A 25,194-nucleotide genomic window follows, 5' to 3' on the forward strand; every position below is an offset into this window, starting at 1 on the left:
ATTAGCTAACCCCTCTATTTTAGAATATCTGACATTTAAGTCCTTTGGTTTGCATTCAGAACTCAGGATTCTCCCACATTTTTCAAGAAATTTTCTTTAATATTAAAGTTTTTTGCTCCCCTTTTTACTCATGAAATTTCACAGTCTCTCAAATATGTTCACCAGACTACTTATAGGACCTTGCTGCTTAAACAGGTATTAGATTTCCAACTGTGCCAATGCAGCTGAAGATTTCTTTCTTAAATACCCTTATTGCAGGCTGACCTTTCTTGACTTGATACACATATTTTGCAGGGGAAGAGCCTTCAGGTCCATAATCAGTCCAGTCATATGCCCACCATACCTATATAGGCACGCATGGCAAAAGCCTGCTAAATATCTTTGACATATATTACTACTACACCTTGAGGTCAACTTACATATCAACTCCAGTGAAGAAAGGCCAGCTGAGGGTTGATTAATTTTCAGACATATTTTAACCCTTACAATATCCATCACCATACGTGAGCAAGAGACATTGAAATATGCTTTTTATACTGAGGGAAAAAAGTGACAGGCACCGCTGTCTATTCTTGGGTTCTCTCAGTCACAACAGACAGCACCGAAGGACAACCAGAAAGAATTTCAATATGCTATTTCCCTCTGAAGAGTTGCAGCCCCTCTAATGCACTTCCTATGCTGCTGCAGCATCAACGTTGCTCTATATTTTTACGCGATCTATATTTTCACTTGTTTGGCACCACAGTGGTTGCAATTGGCAGTGCAATAGATGAGTGGGCAAAGCATGAAATTAAAAGATATTCTTCCTGCATAGCGCTGACCGTGCAAAATCTCAGCCAACAACAGCCGAACCCCAGAATGTTTATTTTTAAACTAGGGCAATATACCATTAGTTCTCAAGTTTAATTCAATTGATTTTCAAGCAAATAACAATAAAATTAACCCATAGGTAGGACAATCTTTCGGTGATGGATGAGAGTGCTACAGCGAACACCAAACGTCACGCAATGAATTCTCCGCCATCAGACAACTCCCCCGTGGGATGGGCAGGCAGATCGGGACAAAAACGATTCCGGGGCCAAAAGGAGTTCCCCGCTTCATCACCTCAGCAAAGATGGATTCCACGACCTTCTGAGAAAAGCCTATATATAATTTTTGCTGAATAGGCCCCTCGGTTAACAGCAGAATCCAATTTGTAATTTAGCCTTAAATGCACACTCCACAAAAAGCTATCAGGTAAGAAAAAAACCTGACATGTAGATAAAAATGCTTTTTGACAGACATAAGTAAAAATAATACTATGGCATTTCTCAAATTAGCCATTTGAAGTGCGCACACACTGAAAAAGTTTCAGCGTATAAGCATTTATTTTGTTTTTACATTTTTTGGACCAAGAAAATATTTATGAAAAGAATAATAAATAATTAATTTTACTGGCTGCAAGCTGGGATTCTTTCCTGGTTAAACTATATGCAGTGAAATGGCATTTAAATTATATGAGAGAATTGATTCAAATGGCTTCCATTAGCAATTTGGCAGGCTGCTGTGAATTGCTCCTAATCAATTTTAAATAATGCTATCCTATCTGAGAATGGAGGCATCCTCATGTTAAACATCTCCACGTTGCAGAACTGTAAATCAGTGGCTAAAATACAAATTTCTTCATATCTTCTTATAACTCATTGTGTTTAACAATGTGCCATCAGTGAAACTAATGCAGAATAAAATAACCGCATGTGTCCTCAGAGAAGTGTTCTGGGCTCTAAAGGTTTTCTCTTTTATCTTACGTTAATGAATATTTCAAACTAATGTTGTTCTAGGCCATTTTACAGTACAATCATATCTTAATTTTGCCTGAGATTTTATCATCAAGAGTAATTAGATCCATTTGAGCTGTAAATATTCAGCATACATATAGCATAACCATTTGAAGCAGGTGTGTTTGTATTATGAGAATTTTTATTAAAAATAATGAAAACTGCAAAAACGTCGGCAGGCATTCAGAATTTTCTGCTTGTTGTCTCTGGTTGTTGTTTGAGGGAGACATTTACAATTTCAGACCAAACTTTTTTCCTGCAAAGTCTTTGTACAGCAAGAGAGAACAAATTCTACTTGTGACAATCTAACATCTCCTTTAAGTAGCATGAAGGGGACACTTTTGTGGTGGGCATAAGACGACAGATACAGAAATTAAACTATAGCATTTTCCATTAATCTAGGCACATTGTTTGAATAAACCCGTAAACAGATTTCTAAAAATATTAAACGTAAACTATCTTAAATTGGCAACAAAATCTAACCTATCATTTCAATGTAATTTTTCAGTTTGACTTCAAGTGCCACGCAGAGAAATGTGGCTGGTTTAGATGCTGCAAAATTATGAGATGTGAACTCAACAACGCAGTTTCAGATGGCCACAATCTTCATTGCTTTGAATGTCTGGCAAAGTAGGTACTAATATGTGAGTCAGTAAGGGTGTGTGCCTGTCTCTCTCGGAACAGAATCTCAAAAAAGCTTCTCCTAGTGGTTTCAATGATTCTGGTATTCAGAAAATCTCTTTTCTTAGTCTTACATCCTTGCAATGTCCAACCCTTAATGGATCACATTTGATACTGAGTCTTTTAAAGAAAAAAAAACCACAAAACACGTTCATCATACACAGATGATTGAGCCTTGGTTCTGAAAGCTTTCTAAATACAAGAAACAATTAACATACTAATGGTAGCAAGAACATTATAATGAGACAAAACTAACAAAACAAAATGGAATCAGTTTAGAAAGTATTGTTTAAATGTGATCTGTTTATATTTTAAATCATCTTCCTCATAATGGAAAAGTATATAACAAACTGTCATAAACCAGTGAAAAAGCAGATTCAGAAACACTAAAAAAGCAAATTCAAAAACAGACAAGGAATTCACATTTTGTGGGCTGGGGAGACCTGGGGAGGGAGAACATGAAGTGCTTTTTGAAGATGAAGAAAACAGTTCTTTAACAGGCTGTGTCTGCTGAAGTAAACCAAACATTTACTTTACAAAGCAGTAAACATGGTGACAAGGAACCGCTTCCAAAAGACCGTAAAGCAAAGTGCTGCAACTAAATAAAGCCGTCCCACACACTTCCACTGTTCGGTTCCAAACATTAAAGCATGGCTTTCAAGAATCAGAAAAGTTAGCACAAGTTATTGCACAGGATGCCTCTGCTTATTTATACTCTATCACCCCCCTCTCCGATTCTCCCAAAAGAAAGTGTGGAAAAATAGAGGATAAACAGGCGGATGGAGCTACACAGGCGAACAGCTGATATTAAGTAATGCTTAAATCTGCTGTGTTCCACTTTTAGCAGAATACACAATCTGGTCAGTGAAGAGACGCTATAGTGTACTGAGGTTTAGGAATGTATATTGTATACCTATAATGCTCAAATCCCATAGCACCTACACAAGAGAACTTGATGGCTTCCCAGATAACTGCATGCCCTTGAATGAGAGGAGCACCCTTCCAAGTCGAAGGTTGAAAAGTTATAACTGTTATGGCAGGCCAGAAGGCTGGAGATGAAAGGGGCTATAGGTAGATCGGGCTCTCTCCTTTGAGGACTAAACAATGCCACCCCTAATGTACAGCTAAACCTGACTTAAAGTCAGAAGGTAGGTATTACTATACTGTAACATTTTCATGAGCTAATCTCATCCCCATATCATGCTTAAAACACTCAGGGATCTGGCCTCATTTCTCTCCTCTACCTGAGGGGGCTAATATAACCTGCATAACTCACAGGAATCTATCCCAACCGCTTGGCTATAGGTCATTCTGCATGTGGTAATGCTTCAGCTCTCTTGCTGAAGTTTAGCTAATGTAGGGGGCGGGGGGGGGGAAGAAGTAAATTTTTAAAAGTACAGCTAAAAGATAGTACACACGAAGCAGCTTATTTCCAAACCTACTTTGCTCTGACCCTGCAATGAGTAGCAATGACAGTTCTTAGCTCTCTGCTAGGGCTTGAGATGTACAGGGCACAGTATCCACCTCTGTTGGCAGAGGTCACTCAGCGCTTGGAAGTGGATGCTGCTAATAACAGTGATACCACATGTGCCGCTGCTGGTATCCAAATGAAAGGTGGAGACCCTGCGGCTTTGTGCTCAACTGGAGTCCTGAAAAATTCCTCTTTGGCACCACAAGTGTTTCTAGATTTCACTTAAACTAGACAGCAGATAAAACAGTCTAGCTTCTTACAAAAAGGAGATGACCATCACTGCTTCCTCTGGATTCAGTTAAAAAAAAAAAGAAAGTATCATCTTCATTCTTTCTGTTTGTATAACCATATTCCTGAGCTAGCTTTAACCTAGTTTTCAAATCAGCAACTACAGAGTCTCAGCACACCAATGCAAGCTAGCTACCCAAACTTTCCAGGGTCCCATGCAAGTTCTGCAGCCTCCACTGGACCCCACACTGCTATGCATACATGACGTAAGCCCCTCTTCAGTTCAATTTAAAAGTAGCTGAAGTGTGTCCCCGTCGCATGCACTCACACTTTGTAGCATGAACAGAGCTTAAGAGAAGCTCAGCACTGGAATCGTCAGAGCCACAACAGCCACCACATGCTGCTAGGTTGGGGCCACATGCAGGTTTGTTTTACCTTTTAAAATATGCCATCCCTGAAATACTTTCCCCTCTCATTTTTTCACAATTTCAACTTCAATTCTACTGGACACATATTAATTGTAGCAATTGTTACATGAATCCATAGCTACTGCCTACTCTCAAAAATCTTTTTATCTGACAGCAGGGATGATACTGTATCATCTTACTTTAAATTAAGATGACAGTTTCTTAGTTAGCATAGTGTGAATATACAAGATGATAGTACTTATTATAATAAGAAAAGTAAGTTTAACCCAGATTCAATTATATTGAACAGAATATTTAGAGCAGTACATTTTCAAAAGCATTCATATTCTTGAATAATTTTAATACCAAGAACATCTACATCATATCAGCAGGTGCTAACTTTAAAATATATACCTCTTTCTTTCCATGATGAAAAAAAAGACACTGGAAAAAGATTGCCTCTCTTGCTTTCCTTGTGAAATCTACTTAAGTCATTACCTACCCAAAACAGAAGTTGAAAATGCTTTCTGATGCGAGAAACTCGGTATCAAATTTTGTCTTGCAAAAGATTTTTGAGATATGTTAACTACTTCAAAATAGAGGTCTATGGAGAAAAATATTAATCCAACCTACAAAGGAAACAACACAACCTTACTGCTAAACAATCTCTGAACTCGCCACATTTGGACAAGACTACTTATCAAAAAATTACTGTTCTTATTTCTGTCGGTTGCTAAACAAGGTTATGCAATAATACTTACCACAGTGGTATTATGCAATGATCCAGTTTTAATGCACACCAACATTCAAGAAATTAGATATAGCGAAAATCTCTCATGACTACTTAAATTTTAATCACTTTTTTATTGTTATATTGCAGGAGTCAAGAGTAGAGTAAACAACATTCTTAACCCACTGGGCCTTAAGCAGGTACTCCTTACAGAAATGCGAAGATGTTAGCAATTTGTACTGTTCAGAGATGCTAAAAAAGTCTGCCGTCATTCAATACCCCCTTGTATCATTAAAAGATTCTTATACAGCTCATTCACTGTCAGTTCAGATACCTTAAATCCATCAATAGTATTGGCAAAAAAAATAGCTAGATTATCAAAACAACATTTCAACAAATCTTTAAACCAACTTCTTAGAAAAACATTTTGTTTGAAGATTTTTCACAAACCTGTACAAGACCAAAAAAAAAAAAAAGCGTACAAAATCACATTGCCTAAGCTTGCTAACATAATCTAGGATTTCTATTTAGAATGAGTGCTATAGAAATAAACAGTATTATTTGGCTGGTTGAGTAGGACAGCTAGTAAATTAAATCTTCCATGTCCTCTTCAAATATTTTTTATGCACAGGTTTGTATCTATCCCAGAAATAAAATCCTGGAGGTTCAAAATCACAGTTTTCTACACCAGTTATGGCCATGTGTTTGCCCAATTTCCTCCTCAAACACAAAACCATACACACGTGCACTGAACCTATTAATGTTTATATAAACTGCAGATTTAAGCCATGGGTACATCTGCTCTTGAACACAACTCTGCAGTGTTCATGCATGCAAGGTCACTCAGATGTAACTCAAATCCAGCGCTAGACCCACTGTTGCTTCTAATGGACACGAGTTTTCTCACCATTGTTACACGACGGATTAGGAGAAAAATCCTAGAATAACTCAGTACAAAGGGAACCTACAAATAGGCAGAAGTAGGTGTAATGAAGACAGAGAATACTGTATCCAAAGGAAGATAACCCAGTGCTCAGGATCAGCCACCACTGAGCTTGATACCAGCAGGCATGCCTCAGAAGTGCTCTCTGGGACAAGTTACTCAAGGAGATAGAGCTAGAACATTTCTAAAAGTCCTAGAATATATCAAATATCTTATTTAGAAGGCAAAAAAACTATATAAACTTCTTTCATACTGTCTCTTCATACTATCTCCTATTGGCAGGCTTCAGACATCTCCCCACAGCACCTAATTTAGGTATTGTAAACCCCCCCATAACTTAGAGCATTTTTCTATCACCAAGCCATATCACCTATCAGCCATCCTTACGGCACTTTGAATAAACTATGTAAATAAACACTATGAAAAGTTTAGGACCTTGGAAGAAAACAATCCAAATTCTTCTAAAAGCCACTTTTGCCGTAAAACAAAGGTTAAGGGACCTGCACAGGAGACCCAGTTTTTAGGAATAAAATGGCAAGATGGATGTCGTCACATCCCAATGGATGTGATCAACAAAATAGCAGCTATGTCTCCACCAACTAGTAAAAAGGAAACGCAAGCTTTCTTAGACATTATGGGTTTTTGGCGGAAGCGTAGTCCAAATTACAGTCTGATTGTAAGCCCTCTTTATCAAGCGATCTGGAAGAAGAACAATTTTAAATGGCGCCCTGAGCAACGACAAGCCTTTGAACAAATTAAACGGGAGATTGTTCATGCAGTAGCCCTTCGACCAGTCCGGGCAGGGCAAGATGTCAAACATGTGCTCTACACCGCAGCTGGGGAGAATGGCCCTACCTGGAGTCTCCAGCAAAAAGCAGCCAGGGAGATCTGAGGCCAACCCCTGGGGTTTTGGCGTCGGGTATACAGAGGATCCTAGGCTTGTTATACTGCAACCGAAAAAGATATTAGCAGCATATGAAGGAGTTTGGGCTGCCTCGGAAGTGGTTGGTACTGAAACACAGCTCCTCTTAGCACCACAACTTCCAGTGCTAGGCTAGATGTTCAAAGGGAAGGTCTCCTCTACACATCATACAACTGATGCCACATGGAGTAAGTGGGTTGCACTGATCACACAACAGACTTGAATAAGAAACCCCAGTCGCCCAGGAATTCTAGAAGTGATCACGGACGGGCCAGAAGGCAAAGATTTTGGAAAATCACCAGGGGAGGACATGAGGCATGCTGAAGAGGCCCGACTGTATAATAAACTGTCAGAAAATGAGAGGCAATATGCCCTGGTCACTGACGGGTCCTGTCGCATTGTGGGAAAGCATCGGAGGTGGAAGGTGGCTGTATAGAGTCCTATAGGACAAACTGCAGAAACTGTGGAAGGAGGTGAATTGAGCCAGTTTGCAGGGGTGAAAGCCATCCAGCTAGCTTTAGATATTGCTGAACGAGAAAAATGGCCAATATTTTATCTCTCTGCTGATTCATGGATGGTGGCAAATGCCCTGTGGGGGTGGTTACAGCAATGGAAGCAGAGCAACTGGCAGCGCAGAGGTAAACCCATCTGGGCTGCCCCCATTGTGGCAAGATACTGCTGCCCGGCTAGAGACGCTGGTTGTGAAAGTACATCACGTAGATGCTCACGTACCCAAGATTTGGGCCACCGAACAACATCAAAACAACCAACAGGTAGACAAGGCTGCTAAGATTGTGGCTCAGGTAGATCTGGATTGGCAACATAAGGGTGAATTATTTATAGCTCAGCCTCAGGCCATCAAGGAAGAGATGCAACATATAGATGGGCTTGTGATCAAGGGGCAGACTTGACCATGGACACTACCTCACAGGTTATCCATGAATGTGAAACATGCGCTGCAATCAAGCAAGCCAAGCGCTTAAAGCCTCTCTGGTATGGAGGACGATGGCTGAAATATAGATTGACTATATCAGACTCCCACAAACACACCAAGGCAAGCACCATCTGCTTACAATGGTGGAAGCAACCACCAGATAGCTGGAAACACATCCCGTGCCCCATACCACCACCCGAAACACTATCCCGGGCCTTGAAAAGCAGGTCTTGTGGCGACACGGCACCCTAGAAAGAATTGAGTCAGAAAACGGGACTCATTTCTGAAACAACCTCACAGACACCTGGGCCAAAGGGCATGGCATTGAGTGGGTATATCACATCCGCTATCATGCACCAGCCTCTGGAAAAATCGAACGATACAATGGACTGTTAAAGACTACATTGAGAGCAATGGGGGTGGAACCTTCAAACATTGGGATACGCATTTAGCAAAAGCCACCTGGTTAGTCAACACCAGAGGATCTGCCAATTGGGCTGGCCCTGCCCAATCAGAACTTTTACGTACTGTAGAAGGGGATAAAATCCCTGTAGTGCACATAAAAAATATGTTAGGGAAGACAGTCTGGGTTACTCCTGCCTCAGGCAAAGGCAAACCCATTCATGGTATTGCTTTTGCTCAAGGACCTGGGTGCACTTCATGGGTGATGCGAAAGGATGGGGAATTCCCCCCCTCAGGGGGATTTGATTTTAGGTGAGAATAGCCAACAGATTAAATTGGATGATGTTGATTGCTATATAACTCCACCACTGCATGTCATCATTATTATAATTGTTATATGCTGTATCAGTGGTATTACAGTAAGAATCACTTAGACTAATCAAGTATGAACTTTGCTAAAACCAAGCAAAGCACAGTGGTGATAGAACAGGACTGATGTCAGCATGCAACAGTCCAACACTACACACCATCCTCCTGCTGTGCCCAATGTCACCCGCCCACCACACCACACCAAAGCCCAATCCTGCTCTCCTGACTGAGCAGACTTTGCACCATCCCTCCTGCCCACACAGACTGTTATGACAGATAGACCCCAAAGTCATGGGCTGAATGAACTCAACAGACATTTTATAGAGATGGCCCAGAGACTGCGGGAATGATATCTGTGTGTATATATTAAAAGACAGGAAAAGTGGTGGTGATTAATTAGAAATTTATCAGAAAGCGTGGGATCTGGGCATGATGTAAATCATATAAAATAAGGGGTGGATGTTGTCCTGGTTTTGGCTGGGATAGAGTTAATTTTCTTCTTAGTAGCTGGTACAGTGTGATGGGAAGTGGTGAATGAATTCCTTGTTTTGCTTTGCTTGTGTGCGCGGCTTTTGCTTTACCTATTAAACTGCCTTTATGTCAACTGATGAGTTTTCTCACTTCTACTCTTCCGTTTCTCTCTCCCATCCCAACAGGGGGGGAGTGAGTGAGCGGTTGAGTGGTGCTTAGTTGCCAGCTGGAGTTAAACCACAACAGTCCTTTCTGGATTTCAAGAGAAGAAAGAGAGAGAGGAGTGTCATGGTTTAATAGGTAAAGCAAAAGCTGCGCTTACTTCCCACGGGCAGGCAGGTGTTCAGCCATCTCCAAGAAAGCAGGGTTCCGTCACACCTAATGGTTACTTGGGAAGACAAACGCCATCACTCTGAACATCCCCCCCCTTCCTTCTTCCCCCAGCTTTATATGCTGAGCATGACATCCTATGGTATGGAATATCCCTTTGGCTAGTTCGGGTCAGCTGTCCTGGCCATGCTCCCTCCCTGCTTCTTGTGCACCTGCTTGCTAGCAGAGCACGGGAAACTGAAAAATCCTTAACTTGGGATAAGGGCTACTTAGCAACAACTAAAACATCCGTGTATTATCAACACTATTCTCACACTAAACCCAAAACACAATGTACCAGGTCCTAAGAAGAAAATTAACTCTATTGCAGCTGAAACCAGGACAACTACCTGTATTTTTCTATCCTGACCTCCCCTATCACTGGTAATGCATTCATCAGTTTAGAAAGCAAAGAAGAAACAGGTACAAAGGCAAGACCTTTTCTGTTCTTAAAGTGTCTGATAAATATAAATATCAGCTTTACATACACTGCTTATGACATCTTATGACATTTTAAAGTGTATTTAATAGCTTAAAAAAAAACCCCTCTAAATGGCTTTAGTCATTTACCGTAAGTGTCCACTATAGGTCACATGCTCATCAGATGGAGTACATTTAGCATGTATTTATGGGCTTGCTGTTGCTATTCAAAACAAAAAGATATAAATCTTAATACTCTCAGTTCTAATGTATGGATACAAGCCATTAATCACTCTGGCAAACATATGTAGACTGTAACCCTGTATATGCTTTAAGAATAGAAAGCAGACAAGTACAGCATACACCTTCAGGTACATCTGTACTCACCCTAACCCTCAACATTTGAAATTTGGTAAAGAAGTTATGAGATGTGCTCTTCTTTCTGTAAATATCACAGATCAAATTAGATAGTCACCTGCAGGCCACTACCTTTAAGGGATTTTTGGTTTGCTGTGATTTTTGAATGAGCCCAAGCAGACAGTGAACATTCCAGCATCAAATGTCAAATTCTTCACACAGATTCAAGGAGTCTTCATTTTCCTTTTTTATTTAACCTTACAAACAGAAAAGGACATTTAAAAGAACAGCGCATAAGCGCCAGTCTTAAGAGATCCCAATTCTGTTTCTACTATAATCACTGCTAAACTCCAATGGATTTCAGCAGTCACGGAAAAGCCATTTCATAAACCACTACCTCATATTTTATGAGTTTGGCTTTCTTCTCTGATTCTGCTAGCAGAAATATTCCTATTGTAAGAAAACGCAACAGACAGGTTTAATTCGACACATTTACATATTATTAAAAGAAAGTCTCCCAAATCCTGCACATTCATTTTCAGAGAAGAGCATTACATAACAAACAGTCTGCTAAAAGAATGACTACTGCACACCTCAACTTCAAACTTCAGTAGTGTAACATAATAAGAATATTTGATGCAGTTGATGGATTAGTTGAAAAAAATTTGTAAGCAGTCAAAAGGAATTCTGGTAAGAAGATAAAAGTAAATCGCAACCATTATCTTGCTAACCTAAACAAAACAGGATGCAAAAAATAATTGCCAATTTTGACAGGTGTTATTTCTCCCAGGAAAGCTTGCAATACACTGTCTCGGTGATAGCATTCACCAGAGAAGCCATTGCCTCCTGTATAGATTGGAGGTTAGGCTAAAAACTTTAAATCCTGTTTACAATTCTGGAAACGGGGTAAACACACAAACCAAAACCAATGTTATTGTGAGAGAAAGGGATGGGCAGATGTCAAACCTTTTTTCCCCTTTGGAAGGCAAAGAAAGGCAGGGGAATCAATAGAAAGAAAAATGCATCTTCAAATATCACATCCAAGTTTTCTTTACGCATGGAAAAATGGACAACCTTCCCATTCCTGCCTTTTCTGCTCTAATCCTGCTTACACAACCTCTCTTTACATCTTTCAATGTATTTTTCCTATTCCATGATGGTTTTTTGCTTCCCCATGCTTGACCCTCTGTACTCTTTCATGTCAGCCTCTACTCTTTCAACAGTTTCCTATTCATTCTCCTTGTTTAAACACATCTTTAAGTCCCACTTCTTTCACAGAGCCTCGCAAGCTGATTTCCTTATAGGCAAAGCCTTGTGTCCTAGCATTTACCCACTCACACAACTTAGACTGTGAGTTCTGACGAGGGCTCAGTCTTCTCAACACCTTGCAAAACAATGCGGCCAAAAGATCTGAAATGTGTGCCTCGCGTTGAGCAGCTCTGCTTAATATAAACATTTCCGTAAACTGTTCATTTCCAAAGTTACCGAGTAACCAATCCTTCCAATGATTACCAAAGAACTCTGATTCTACTACGGATTTTGTTGTCAGAGACTTCGGGTATTTTAATATGAAAATCTCTTTGTTCCACTTCTCATTTTTCATTGTCTACTTCAAAACGCCTGTAGTTTTACACTCTAGCAGCATTCAGTGTGTCAGATAGGGAGGACAAGGGAGAAAGCAAGTAAGAAATATTTGTCAGATTAACAGATAAAAAATACAGGAGATAAAGATGAGCTGTGTCAGGAAAGACTACTGAGACAGAAGAAATGGCATGGAAACATGGATCAGATGGAGACAAGAGTCAAGCCAGACAGCCATCGATGGAGTGCATTTTGCACCATCTCCAAGGAGTGGAGAAATTTGCTGCAATGCAAGGGTAAGGTTATTTTGCCTTGAAGGCCAGATTTTAATCTGCAATGCAACATATATTATCAGGTATCTTACATTTTGCTGTTATCTATAGTATGCCTTTATGGCTTGGGCAAAAGAGATGCTGAATTAAAAGAGGGGAGGAGATACCTATACTAATAAAAAAGAAATACCTAAGACGCTAGGAAAGGAAATAGAAAACAAATTTTAGAGTACATTGGGTACAAGCATTATGTTTTTTAAGCTTGATCTATAGCTACAACTTCGAAAGAAATTATGAAATTAAGGTTTCTGAAACCCATTTGCTTGGAGATGATGACACACAAGACACTAAAAAACAATTTGTCTGCAGTCCCGTAGAAAATATAAGCAACATCAAAAGCCTTTGTACATTTAAAAACAAAACCCATCCTCTCTTAAAAGTCATAAATAGTACCATGTAGAGTTCTTACTAATATTGCAACTACCCACATTGCCCTAGTTCATACGGGTAGTACCAATAAAATATTCTCCCCTGAGTCAAACCTTTCCCAAGGTATTCACTTAAAGAATTATCTACGTTAGAACCATTAACCTCGGTGCTCAGCACAGCTGCAATTCCTGATCCAGCCAATGACTTCAGAGATTCAAATGTGATTTCTGAGAAAAACCCAGCATGTTCTACAGAGAAATTTTATATTATAGAGATAATATATTTGGAAAGATTTTATATTTCACTGATACGAGGGAAAAAGAAAGGTTTTCCATAAACAGTACCTCAAACACGACGAGCTAAGTTACTTTAAAAGTTTAGAATCTTTTGCTTTGAAAACGAATAATACAACGTTCACTACAATAGAGAACAGAATTCAAAGGAATGTTTCATGCTAAATGCTTTGCGTACAAATGGATTTGTGTTCTATTTTTACTGGACCTTTGTAGTGTTTTGTGAAAACACTAATAAAAGTGCTCATTATAGCTTCGGAAATGTGTGGAAAGAGATGTCTTTAACCAAAGCAAGGCTCAGCCCATGTTAGCTGAGTATCTATTTAGACCACACACAGTGGTTAATATTTGCCAAAGAATGTAGCTTTTTACAGCAACCAGGTCAAAAAGACAGTATATCAACTTTCAATTAAGTTAAAAATAATGCAAAAATGTTTAAGTTAGATCTCCAAGACCTCGTCAGCTTTTAATTTAAACGGCTGCTAGAAACAGTATACAAAATCATACTTTATGAAGTTTTGAAATCTAGGGTCATCTTTCATAACAAATAATCCAATAAAACTGAAGTTAACCTCTGAATGAATAACTTCAACTACAATAAAGCAAAAAGCAGTTTACAGACACAAGCTAAATATACTGAAACTTTCAGTGCCTTTGAAACTTAACCAGCAGATTTACAAAAGAACTGGGTCTCATCCATCTACCATCTAGCCAGCCACAAGAGGCTATCAGATTTTCAACACTGAAGTCAGAGCAATTACCGGGCCCCCATTCTAACTACAGAAGACACTAATGTCTTTCATCACAAAAAGCAGCCAACTCAGATTAGTACTCACAGGATGAGAACTTTCTTTGGTTTTCTATTTACTCTTTTCTAAATATATTTTCTTCTCCACAGCCCCCATAGTTGTTATAGCTCTGCACATCCATTACTACACTATACAGACATACACATTTTCTGCTAAACTTTAGTATTATTTAAAGTGCATAGTATATTTTTATGAACATTTGATGGTTTTCTGACAAGACAGGAGGAATATTTCCTGGCCCACACAATCTCACAATCGTCTTAGAAGGAAAGAACCACAAAAGAAAACGAAAATGAAATTTTTTTTAAACAAGTGTTTCCTTTTAAGGTTTTTCTTTTGAATGTGATTAAAACTTGAATTAAATTAAAACATTGGATCAGAAACAAATTCAAAACATTCTGTGATTCTCCAGAAGAAAACCAATTCTCTTAATACCACCTTTGCAGGTTAAATTCATAGGGGAAGAAGAAAACTCAGTTGCAAAAAAGGACAAGTTAAATGTTCAAGTGGGAGTAAGACAAGCACTAGCTAGACCTCACATAGTCACCCATCCTGCTACTAACACGTCTTCTCTACCATGACACAGGCTGCCATGATGTCCCTCGAATTTTCAAATCCTGCCTGCACAAGCTATGACAGAGATCCTGAGGCAAAAATAAATATATCATATATAATTAAAGACTATACCCATATATTCACAGAAGCACAGTTCTCACTCTCTAATGCCTAAGGAAGAATACAAAAATATGACACTGCCTTGGGATACTCTCCTACTCTCTAACAAGTTTTAAGCTTAGGACATCCAGAGTCAGAGAGAGTACCTTGGTGTCTAACAATTTTTTTATTAAATTTCCTTCCATTAATCCAACTAATTGCTCTTGAATCCATGTAAACTTCAGTAGTCATGAAGTCCAGAAAGTTTCAGCTTTGCTCCTTCCTTCTGCAGAAGTGTTCAAATACAACTTTGAATAAGATTAATTTGAACTGATTTTGTATGTGAAAGTGCTCTGATAAAATAATCCAGAACAACAACAAAAAAAAAGGCACGAGATCAGAGTTGCACCATGAAAACGATCACATTTATTCAGTTAAAATACAGAAGCCTAAGTCTTCAGAGTGAAATTTTGTCAACTTAAACAGAAAATTCAATAAAAATGTTTAATAAATCTGAGCAGAAGCTTTAGGATTTGACTCATCACTGCTACTCATTCTCAGTTTTCAAATCCTTCTCAAGTATTCTTATACTAACAAACAGATCCTCACCACAACTGATAGTATTTGCAGATTCAAAAATTTAAGCGCAGCTGCACAAGACAGTATACTTTTTTAAACAGAGGAGCAAAACAAAACACGTCTCATGAGTAACTCTTAATCTGCCAGCGAATCAATTATAGAGAGCTTCTGTAAAAAGCCTCTGAAAATCTGCTTCCAGTCAACACAACTTAGCCATCTGGTTCCCACAGATATCTGCCAGGAGTGGGTTGCAAAACCAAATTAACAGTGATTACACAAAAATATTCAAAATTTAATTTAAGCTTGCCAGTCACTTTTATAGTCCTTCACATGCATGTGGAAAGAATCCTCCACTCACCTCTTTGAAGTTAATGACATGTTTAAACCCCCCCGAGAAAAATGGCTACAACTACATTTAGCAGATTTGTTTTAAATTAGCTTTGTCAACGACACTGCAACGTGTTAGGAAGGACACACCAACTATGTGGTTCTTCAGTTAAAACTTAAAGGGTACTTTCCTTCAGTAATTATTTTAGTAGTAATTTAACTTGCTTTAAAACAAAGTGATATCTCTACTTTAACTGTTTTATTAATGCTGGATGAATACAATTTTGGACAACATCAGAGGTGTCAGTTTACCTACTGATAGCTATTTATTACACTTCTGTTCACCAACTGTTCCATCACACTTGTTGCCAGTAGCCCAAGTCTATTCTAGATGCTGTATATGCAACCAACTGTTATGATACTCCTCATTTTTTTTCTTTTTTTTTTTTTTTCAGTATCCCAAACAGCCAGTTTGTAAAAATTCACACTGTTTAATGACTACCAATACAAAGTTAATCTTGCAAGGCATCACTCGTCATCTGGTCCTTTTTCAGCAAGCACAGTGAAGGATGCTGATAACCACACAAGAGATACTAACCTTAGATAGATATGCAAATAATCCCTTCACACAGGGATAGTGCTGTAATTTTATCCATCTATATTTTTACACCAAGAAAAAGTGTTCAGAAAAATCCCAGAAACAGTTTTATATTTCTTATTGGAAGACTTACAGTGAATTACAATACAAAGTGTAAATACTTATCTTTTTAAAATTATCAGATAGAGTCTTTCATTCCATGCTTTAAAAAAGTCTAATAAAGATTAAGGGAAGAAATGAGAAGCACCTAAATTACTTAGCAGCCAAAGTCTCATCATTCCAATAACATCAAATTCGTTTTAATTTCTGTTGCAATCTTGTAATGCAGGTATATAATTCTACATGTAGCTTGAAATACAGGAATCTCGGGCATTACTTCTGTTATCAGAACCAGATTTTAAGGTACTTTAGAGCCCACATTTTTATTAAATTTAGTAGTACTTTTTTTTTCAAAAAATAGGAAAGGTTTTTCTCTTGGCTTTTGATTTAAACAGTAATGTTTAAAAGAATTTAAATAATTTACTTGGCCCCCATTTAAAGATATAGTAAAACTTAAGTGTTATCTTTAATTCTAGAGGAAAGTACACATGTAAAATATCCTAGCATATTAGGAAGCCATATAATCACAAAATTGTATTAATATTTCTAAAATTTCGGTTCTGATCAAAGTAAAACATGAGCACCCCTGTAACGCAAACCAGTATTTCCATACCCCAAAATAGTGTCAATTAAAGTGCGGAAAGCTATGATGCTCTAATCACAGTTCAGAATGGATATTAATTTACTTTTGAGACACTGGCTTCAAAAAATAAAAAGATGACATGGATCAATCCAAGCAGAATCCAGGATGACTACAGAAGCAAGCTTTTGTTTCCTTCCTTTCCAAACCTTTCCCACAGGATGTCACTATTGCTCCACGTCAGTAGGGAGTGTGACCGAAGGACATTGGGTACTTCGGTACTCCTCTCCACAAGGCAATGTGACACAGATATTTAGGTATCTTCTGTTTTTGTAAATAAGATTACAACAAAGACTTATCCCTCTCAGCTGCCATGTTACAAGCCCAAATATTTGCTGACCTATACACGAGCTAAAACCTGGTACAGTCCTTCCAAGCTTGGAAAACTAGAACACTGACAAACCTGGAAACAGTGATGTTAATGTCAGTACATTGTGCGTATTTAAGTAGCACGTGCTCCAACTGAAGACATTAAAGAATTCTCTTCCTTAAATTCCTACATTTTCACCCTTTAGGGCTATAAAATTTCTTTTCCAGATATTCATGCCATTGCATGGACTTTTTTCTAACAAAATAGTGACATCTCGTGGTGACACTCAGAAATCCTAGCTCAAGTACATCACATTTCTTCTGCAGGAAAGAGATAACAAACCTACCGCTCTGTGGAAGTTACAGTCCAAACCCTACCAGCTTCTGGTGCTGTGGTCACATATCAGCTCTGTAAAAGATGGCAGAGATCCCATACCGATCCCGATGTTACAGTCACCCCTTGAGAGATAAGAGGTCTTCACATTTCCCTGTCTTTAGCCAACCAGCCAACCTCCCCACCGCTACTTTTGTTTGGCAGTCAAACATGTAAATCGTAGGTTCGGAAGTGACTTCTCAGAATCTCACGTTTCTAGCAAAAACCTTTGCGAGAAAAACAAAATCAGTGAGAACAAAGTTTTTCTAAAATGCAGTGGGCCAAATTAGCCTTAGGATACTAAGACATGGAAGTGAACTCACTTAGCCAAAAATAGATTTTAATCAACATACCTCTAATTATACTTTCAATACTTTTTAAAAAGTGGGTTTTTCAGTATTTCTGTTCTGTTTAGTCAGTACCTTATACAGATGGATACTATTTTTCAAAGGTTTTCTTGGAATTTGTTTGTTTATGCTTCGTTATTGGAAATATATTTGCCTCAGTAAGGTAAAACAGAACGTTCACATTGTTGACAGTTCAAAAGAGTTAAACTAGGGTTGTTTGGTTTGTTTGGGGCTTTTTAGCATTTTATAATAAATACTTTCTTGTTATGAAAATGATTCGAATGTTTTGTACGGTCCTTTTGCCTGTCAGGGCTGCTTAATGGATACTGACACTTAATGAACAATGTATTTGTAAAGTGCTGTACCTGAAACAAGGCATCATCAGCAGAAATCAGAAAAGAAAATTTCCCATTCTGCCATTACCATATATGCAATGTAACAATAATGAAGACCAGGTGCACACATGTGTGAGTTATTTTATACAAGAACAGCAAAACTGTCACTGTGGTCAGCAGTCTGTGAAGAATATAAACTAGAAAAATTACAATGTTGCAGAGGAAAACCCCCTAAAGTAATTACTGAAGTTTATTTAGCAGAATATGCACCTTTGCTACTCTTAAGGTATTAGTGTTAGAGTTTGCGTTACCCAATATTTTAAATAACCTGCCATCTTCAGCCTCACAGTTTAAGCCAATTATGCTAGCTTTTATTGTGCTCAAGACTGAATTAAAGCCAACAGGAAAATATCCCACGTCAACAACCCACTGATCCCAGATATAATACCTCAGCTGTTCTGCTCTACATGTTCCAAAATAGCCATTCAAAATGATGCACGATGGGTCCAGTGCTCTAAGATACAGAAATCAATTTCCATTCACAAAATGATGGATGTAATAATGCATCTGCAACTTTTCTGAGAAAACTCTGAATCTTGCAATATTTAATGATTTTTCATGGTTGCAAGGCAGAGGTTAAAACTGAGATGAATCAAAATCCATAAGGCAAATGATTACACCTTTCTTTTAAAAAGCCTCAAGATATTAAAGACTATCTGATAATTTTTTTGGCACCTGACTCTTGGCATGGACAGCTCTTTTGCCTAAGCTTTACAAGGAGCTGTGTAACAAGGAAGATTAGAAATATCGAAGAGGTCAACAACACAAAACATGCTGCTGTTACAGAATAATATATATTCTGAGATTTGGCCGAGAGCTCTATCAACAACAGAATTTAATTCCTTTCTTTTTCACTGGAATAATCATCTTTCTCCAAGAGTAAATAACCTTTATTGTTTCTTTAACTGCTTTCTGTATATATTGTTAAAACTGCTGCTATATTGTAATGCCAGTAAAATTCCTTAAAACTGCTACTGGAAATAAGCTTTCTGAACTCCTGGCACACTTCAAATGACTGAAGGGATTAGCTTGTTGCCCTGCACTTTTCCACATGTTTTCACACACCTTGCTAAGGTTTAATCATCACTAACTATCAAAAATTCACATTCAGTCTAATGGGTCTAAAAACAACCAGATCTGGAGTTTTTAAAAAGCCTCAGGAATTTTCAAGGCCAACTCTCTTTGAGGTGCCTGAGGAATCAATCACCTCCTTAGCAATAAAGGAAAAATAAAAACATAGCTGTAAACTTATGATGTCAGCGTCTGAAACCAAAGGAAAACATGACAAAACCAGCTGTAAAAATAGTCGCAAAAAGAAGAGTGGTCATGCAGGAGTTAAAAAAACCTACACAAATTATAAAGCATATATTATGGCTTCTCATTTCAGGCGTGATACCACAAATCTTAATCATGCAAAGAACTGCTTTGTTTCCTCATCAAAAGATAGGGAACTAGAGGGAAGTTTTAGCTCATTTAACTCATTGTTAATGACAGTGCAAGAATTCTTTCATCAAAATAATTTAAAGTAATGTATTCATTCCCTTATATCTAATTAAAAATATCCTGGAGGGCAAATCCAGATAAACCCACAGTCACCTTGGTAAAGATGGGTTAGGTTAGGTCTCAAAATGCAAACCCCATAGGCTGCTGAATACAGGATGAGAGACGGGATGAAGAAAGTCTGTGCACAAGAACCTGCACCAACTTGCCACAGAAAACGGCTCTGCCAGGACTTTTTTTTAAAGTGTGTAGGACTTGGCGATAAGAGTAAAGGTGGAAATCATGATTATTCAAATTCCCTGACCATTTCCCTTCTCTAGAAGTTGGCATGGAAAGAGAATGAAAGAAAAATTGCAAGTAATTCCAGTGCAGCTCACCACTGGAGAAAAAGAAATCCCTTCCAACTCCATATAGGACTTTGTGAGTCCAATCCAGTGACTGAATAACTGAACTGGACATGATTTGAATCAGACTCCAAAGACACGGTTGAACTTCTGGAAATGAAATGTTGATTCCCCAGCTTTTTATATACCAAAATGGTCCTTTAACAAACTAGCAATATGAAGAGAACAGGTTATGCTTAAATAAAGCAGAAGTCACAGAGAAAAAAGGCAATTAAGTACTAAATTATTTTCTCAAACAAATTAAATACAATGGACTATTAAATATTTACTTTCTCTTTTAAAAAAGTCGTGATCCTGAAAAATTATTCTCCAGATGGAAAAGTTTTCACTACATACAAACACTTATAAACAAAACTTCACTTTTTTGGTAACAAATTTCTTAAGACTTATAGACACCAGGTTTATACAAATAAACAGATGAAGTAACTTGACTAGTTTAAAACAGAAATATGCATTCTGATATGTTTGCATGTATATAATTTCCAGGGGTTTTGTGGGTGCCTGTCAGGAAGACTCTAGATTCATGTTTGTATTGGCCCATGACTTGACCATGTTGGCAAGACAACCACCTTCCTAGAGGCTCTAAGCTGTTAATTAGGTTTAGATGTACTGTGAAATACTCCTCTTATGAGTAAGTTATGCAAACTAAACTAGAGGAAGGATTGGAAAGCAGGACTGATATCATCATCATCACCATCAGATATACTCCGAGACGTAGATCACAACACAATAAGTTTTGTGTTCAAGCAATGAAAGCATCAAATAAAATGTTTGGTTAGATATCTTAAATTGCTAACCTATTTTCATCTGGTTTATGTTCTATTGTACTGTTCCAAAAATTTGACATTTTAATACAATTGTTATTCCATTTGCTTCCTCCAGCACGTCCAGAGCTTTATTATCTTTAATCAAGGCAGCTGAAATGTTCCTAAGGATTACAACATTCACCTCACTGCCTTCTCCTTCAAGTAAGATTATCTATTGCACCTATTACCTGTCCCGCACATTGTCCACCATTTTATGGATTAAATCTACGGTCTTCTGAAACCCTGATTGTTCTACCCCGGCATAAGTCAGGCACAATCTCATAAGTACAACACACAATGATGCATCACTGATATAAACCACAGCTACTACATTTCAGAGGCTTTTATTTCTTTTTATTTCCAACTGATATCAACCAACCACTGCACCTACCCATGGGTACCATTTTCTGCTTTTGAAAGTAGCAATACAGAAATAAATAACAGATTTTTAGAATTTGTATTACAGAACTGACCACAGGACATTTCTTCTTACACATGACCATTTCTTCTGCACATAGATCTAGAAGGCAGCCCCAGAAGCAGTTATATGTATTATAAAATATTGCTTTAAATAGATCATTCTTCAGACTGTGTACATTTTAAAAGGCAAATGAAAATTTATGTACTTGCGTACTAGAAAAATACCAAGAGAAAGCTAGAATAAAATGAGGCTTATCAAAAAAATACAATTTTCAACAACTTACTTGATTTTGAAAGTTACAAACCAATTCTTGGTTTTCTGACTATATTCTAAACAAAACCTGTGGCCAGTATCAAATAAGTGTTTTGACTTTCTTATCTGTCCATTCCACATTACTAGGGACATTTGCCACCTCCTCCATCTTCTTCCACTCCTTTCAGCTCCAGACCCTATTACTTGCCCACATTCCTAACCGTGAATGCCTCATTCTGCTTCCATTTGGGGTGATACAGCCCCAGTATTTACCTTGCACTGTACTGTCCCAGTAGCTCAGAGGCTGAGTTGGAGTAACCAGGGAGAGGAGGATATAAGAAAGTATCTTTGAGTAAAGATGCCGTGCTCCTTTCCCACTTGATAAGTGGGTCTGTTAACTTAAAATTTACTACCAATTACCTAAATCATAACCAGAAACCTAAATGTCAATCTACAGCCACAGCTCCAGATACAACCATGGAATAACAATAAAAAAGACTAAATTTATCCTTCATATCTTCTCTCTCTAAAATATTCTATCAATCAGGGACACATACTGTTTCAGTTCATCATTAAATTTGAAGTTACTTTTTTCACAATAGAGTTTCTCAGGAACCCTAATAGGGTTTTTTGTTTGTTTGCTTAAGGTAGTGCATCACAGATACCCTATTTCAATAAAACTCAAAAAAAAAAAAAATTAACCAATTTTCAAGATATAAAGAAGCTTAAGCAGATTTAATATGCTTTAACAAAGGTATTTTGAAGGGTGGGGAAGGTTACCTGAAGTTTGTCTACTCTTAATTCTGTGTTAATTTAACACTAAATTCACTAGATAAGTACAAACCAGCACTCAATACAGTGCCTTATCCACCAGATGACTCCTGTATCATTCAGATAAAGACCGGGTCCATGTTGCTGACCAGGATCACTATCAGGAATATTACTTTTCGCAGTATTACAGTTCCATTGCTTTTGCATCAATGAAACTCACCCTCTCAAAACATAAACAAACTGCTCATTCGCAAAAGTGAGATTCACCGAGTTAAAAAATTAAGTTGTACAGATCAGAAATGTAATCATGGGAGACAAGCTCTGAGAGTTTTTCAATCACTGTGGGGCTGCATCAATTTAAAGTCATGTTACATTAAAGAGAAAAACGTCTGGGAAAGTCTCCCAGTTGTCACTTTAGATTAGATTTGTTGTTGTTATCAGACTGTGCATTTTGTAGGCTTTTTTACATTTTAAAGATATTGCCTCATGCAGCTACACAGCGCATAAAGAAACATGTAACATACAATTTTTTAATCAGATTGCCTAGAGATTAGGAGTTTGCACAAATTAACTGGTAGTTTAAAAAAAAAATGCATGCACATCTTCTTGAAGCCTATTAACATTTAAACTTTAACTGCCTTCAAGCCATAGGGAAGCCACCTAACTTAACTTGTCTTCACAGAAAGGTCAACAGAAAGTTTCAGCTCTTCCAACAATAAAACAGAACACGTTATGGAGACCTGGTGTTGCTGGTCATCTCAATTGCATTTTTTTTGCTGCCTAAGTAAATTTTCAACTACATTAATGGATTTACTCGTGTAACCTACATTATTTCTGTTACAATGGCTCTCGGAATTATGCCTTCGTATCAGACAACTGCACACTATGCAGAAGATACAAGATTTACCAATATAAAAATAAAATTGAAGAACTCTAATTCATTTCTGCATGATTTAAAGCTGTCCTCTGATTCATGGCATCTACCAGAGCTTCGGACAATTCTCTTAATTACTCTGATTGTCAAGCTGTCATGTAAAGGGTTCTTGAACTTGCTGTATGTATTCACGTTGTCAAATACTGTCTCACACAGACAAGTGTAGAAAAATCACTGAATATGTTGCTAGACATTACTGTTTCAAGCAAATATTCAAAATAATATTCATACGGCATAATGATTTTGACTTGAATTGCATAAAAGCATTTTAGATATTAAAATTATAGCTTCTAATATGGAGTAGGGTTTTTCTTATACAGCTTTTAAGTCTAGTATTTCAGTTATCGTAATCTTTCAGAAAAATGAAGTTAGTAGCACATAAGTCTAAGTTCAGATATTTACAGGATGGTCTTTAAATCAAATACATACCTTTGATCTAGACCCTAACGTTTTGAAATCTGGAAGACAAAATACCAGAGTGTTCATAATATGCAGTATCTCCCTTACTGCAATTTTCCACATGCTAAGAAACATTCAAAGACTTTACTAAGGGGAAACAAATAAAAAACTTGAAAAATGAAACAGTAAGTTGTCAGCATATAAGCAACATCCATACTGACTTCAGCAACATCAGCCTACCAGGGTGAGCAGCTACGGGATGAAGTCTGTTTAAATACCTTTCACCTTCCTAAACAGCTGTCATGTCTGCAGAAAGCTTGGCCGTAGAACTCCAGATTAACAACGCAAAGTCAGGTACTCACACATAGTGGATTTTGCTCTTCTATTTTGTTTTCGGAATCACAAGGCTTTTACAGTTTTGGTGAGACTTCAGTATCATGGGGAAATTAAGTCTTTTGAAGCCATCCATGTTTTCACACTAGTGAAGACTGTCTTCCTGCATACAACTGGAATGAAACTCTCTTCTACTACATAGTATTTGACTGTTGGCAAAAAAAGCCAATCCCAGTCTTCTCAGGTGCCACAGAGGCACCAAGATGAGCGAGACTAAACCCAACCTCTAAGTAAGATCTTCCCACTCCAAGAGAAGACAATGAACCAGCAACGTATGGCATTCTTAAGTTTACCACTTACTTGAGACCTACCACACTTATGGAAAACTCCAGAGACCGACATCTAAAAATAATTAACAATTTCAGACTCACTACGGTTTTTCTGAAGGTGGACTTTAAACCTTGTAAGGACCACCAAAAGTACGAAGAATCTTATCCCAAAGCGTGACAGCTGTAACAAGCTATGTCTTAGAATAGTACATCTTTAATCTAACACCATAGCCCTAAATCTGTTCTGGTTCTACAAATGCCTCTAGTTATTTCATTTTTATCAGTGAAGAAAATGAAATAAAAAGTATTTCATACTTAACACCAAACAGACCACGTTATCCCAGAAGACGTGCTTAAATAATTTAGCTGTTAAAAGAATCTTTAACTATAAATGTACTAAATTCCAGCGCAAAAGATTAACTACAAAAGAAATTAACACTGCCTTAGGAAAGAGAGATAACATTTTTCTAAAGCATTTCTAAAGCTTTTTGATATGCTATTTTTTAGAATTATATCTGGAGAGAACTAATATTTTTAAATGAGAGTTTCAGAGCTGCTCAAATTGCAAAGTAACATTTGTGCAACTTCAAGAACTCTGTGGAACTTGTTTTGCTCCCATTAAGAAAAAAAAGAAAATCAGCACACAACCTTTACCCATTTAAAGAATAAATACCTAGCAATCAGAATTTATCAATAAAACGACATTCAAATAATATTCACCTAAAAAAATGTTGCTCCTGGTTCTATCAACAACTTTGTCACAACATATCAAAGCAAAATAACATTTTCTTCCCTAAACAACTTAAAAGTTTCCAGGGC

The 25,194-nt window shown here is 37.6% G+C and overlaps 1 protein-coding gene and 1 long non-coding RNA gene across 12 annotated transcripts in view; one reads left to right on the forward strand and one right to left on the reverse strand.

Annotated features, from left to right (window-relative positions):
- The window catches only part of WWOX (WW domain containing oxidoreductase), a 548,624-nt gene that overhangs the window by 476,659 nt on the left and 46,771 nt on the right, over nt 1–25,194 (reverse strand). The window lies entirely within an intron of this gene.
- On the forward strand, nt 9,207–20,875 carry LOC115345475. The gene is made up of 3 exons (XR_003924850.2): nt 9,207–9,421; nt 17,493–17,498; nt 20,865–20,875. It is a non-coding gene; the product is annotated as an uncharacterized LOC115345475 (long non-coding RNA).

The sequence above is a fragment of the Aquila chrysaetos genome, chromosome 9 (assembly GCF_900496995.4).
Source record: "Aquila chrysaetos chrysaetos chromosome 9, bAquChr1.4, whole genome shotgun sequence".
In the NCBI taxonomy this organism is placed as follows: Eukaryota; Metazoa; Chordata; class Aves; order Accipitriformes; family Accipitridae; genus Aquila; species Aquila chrysaetos.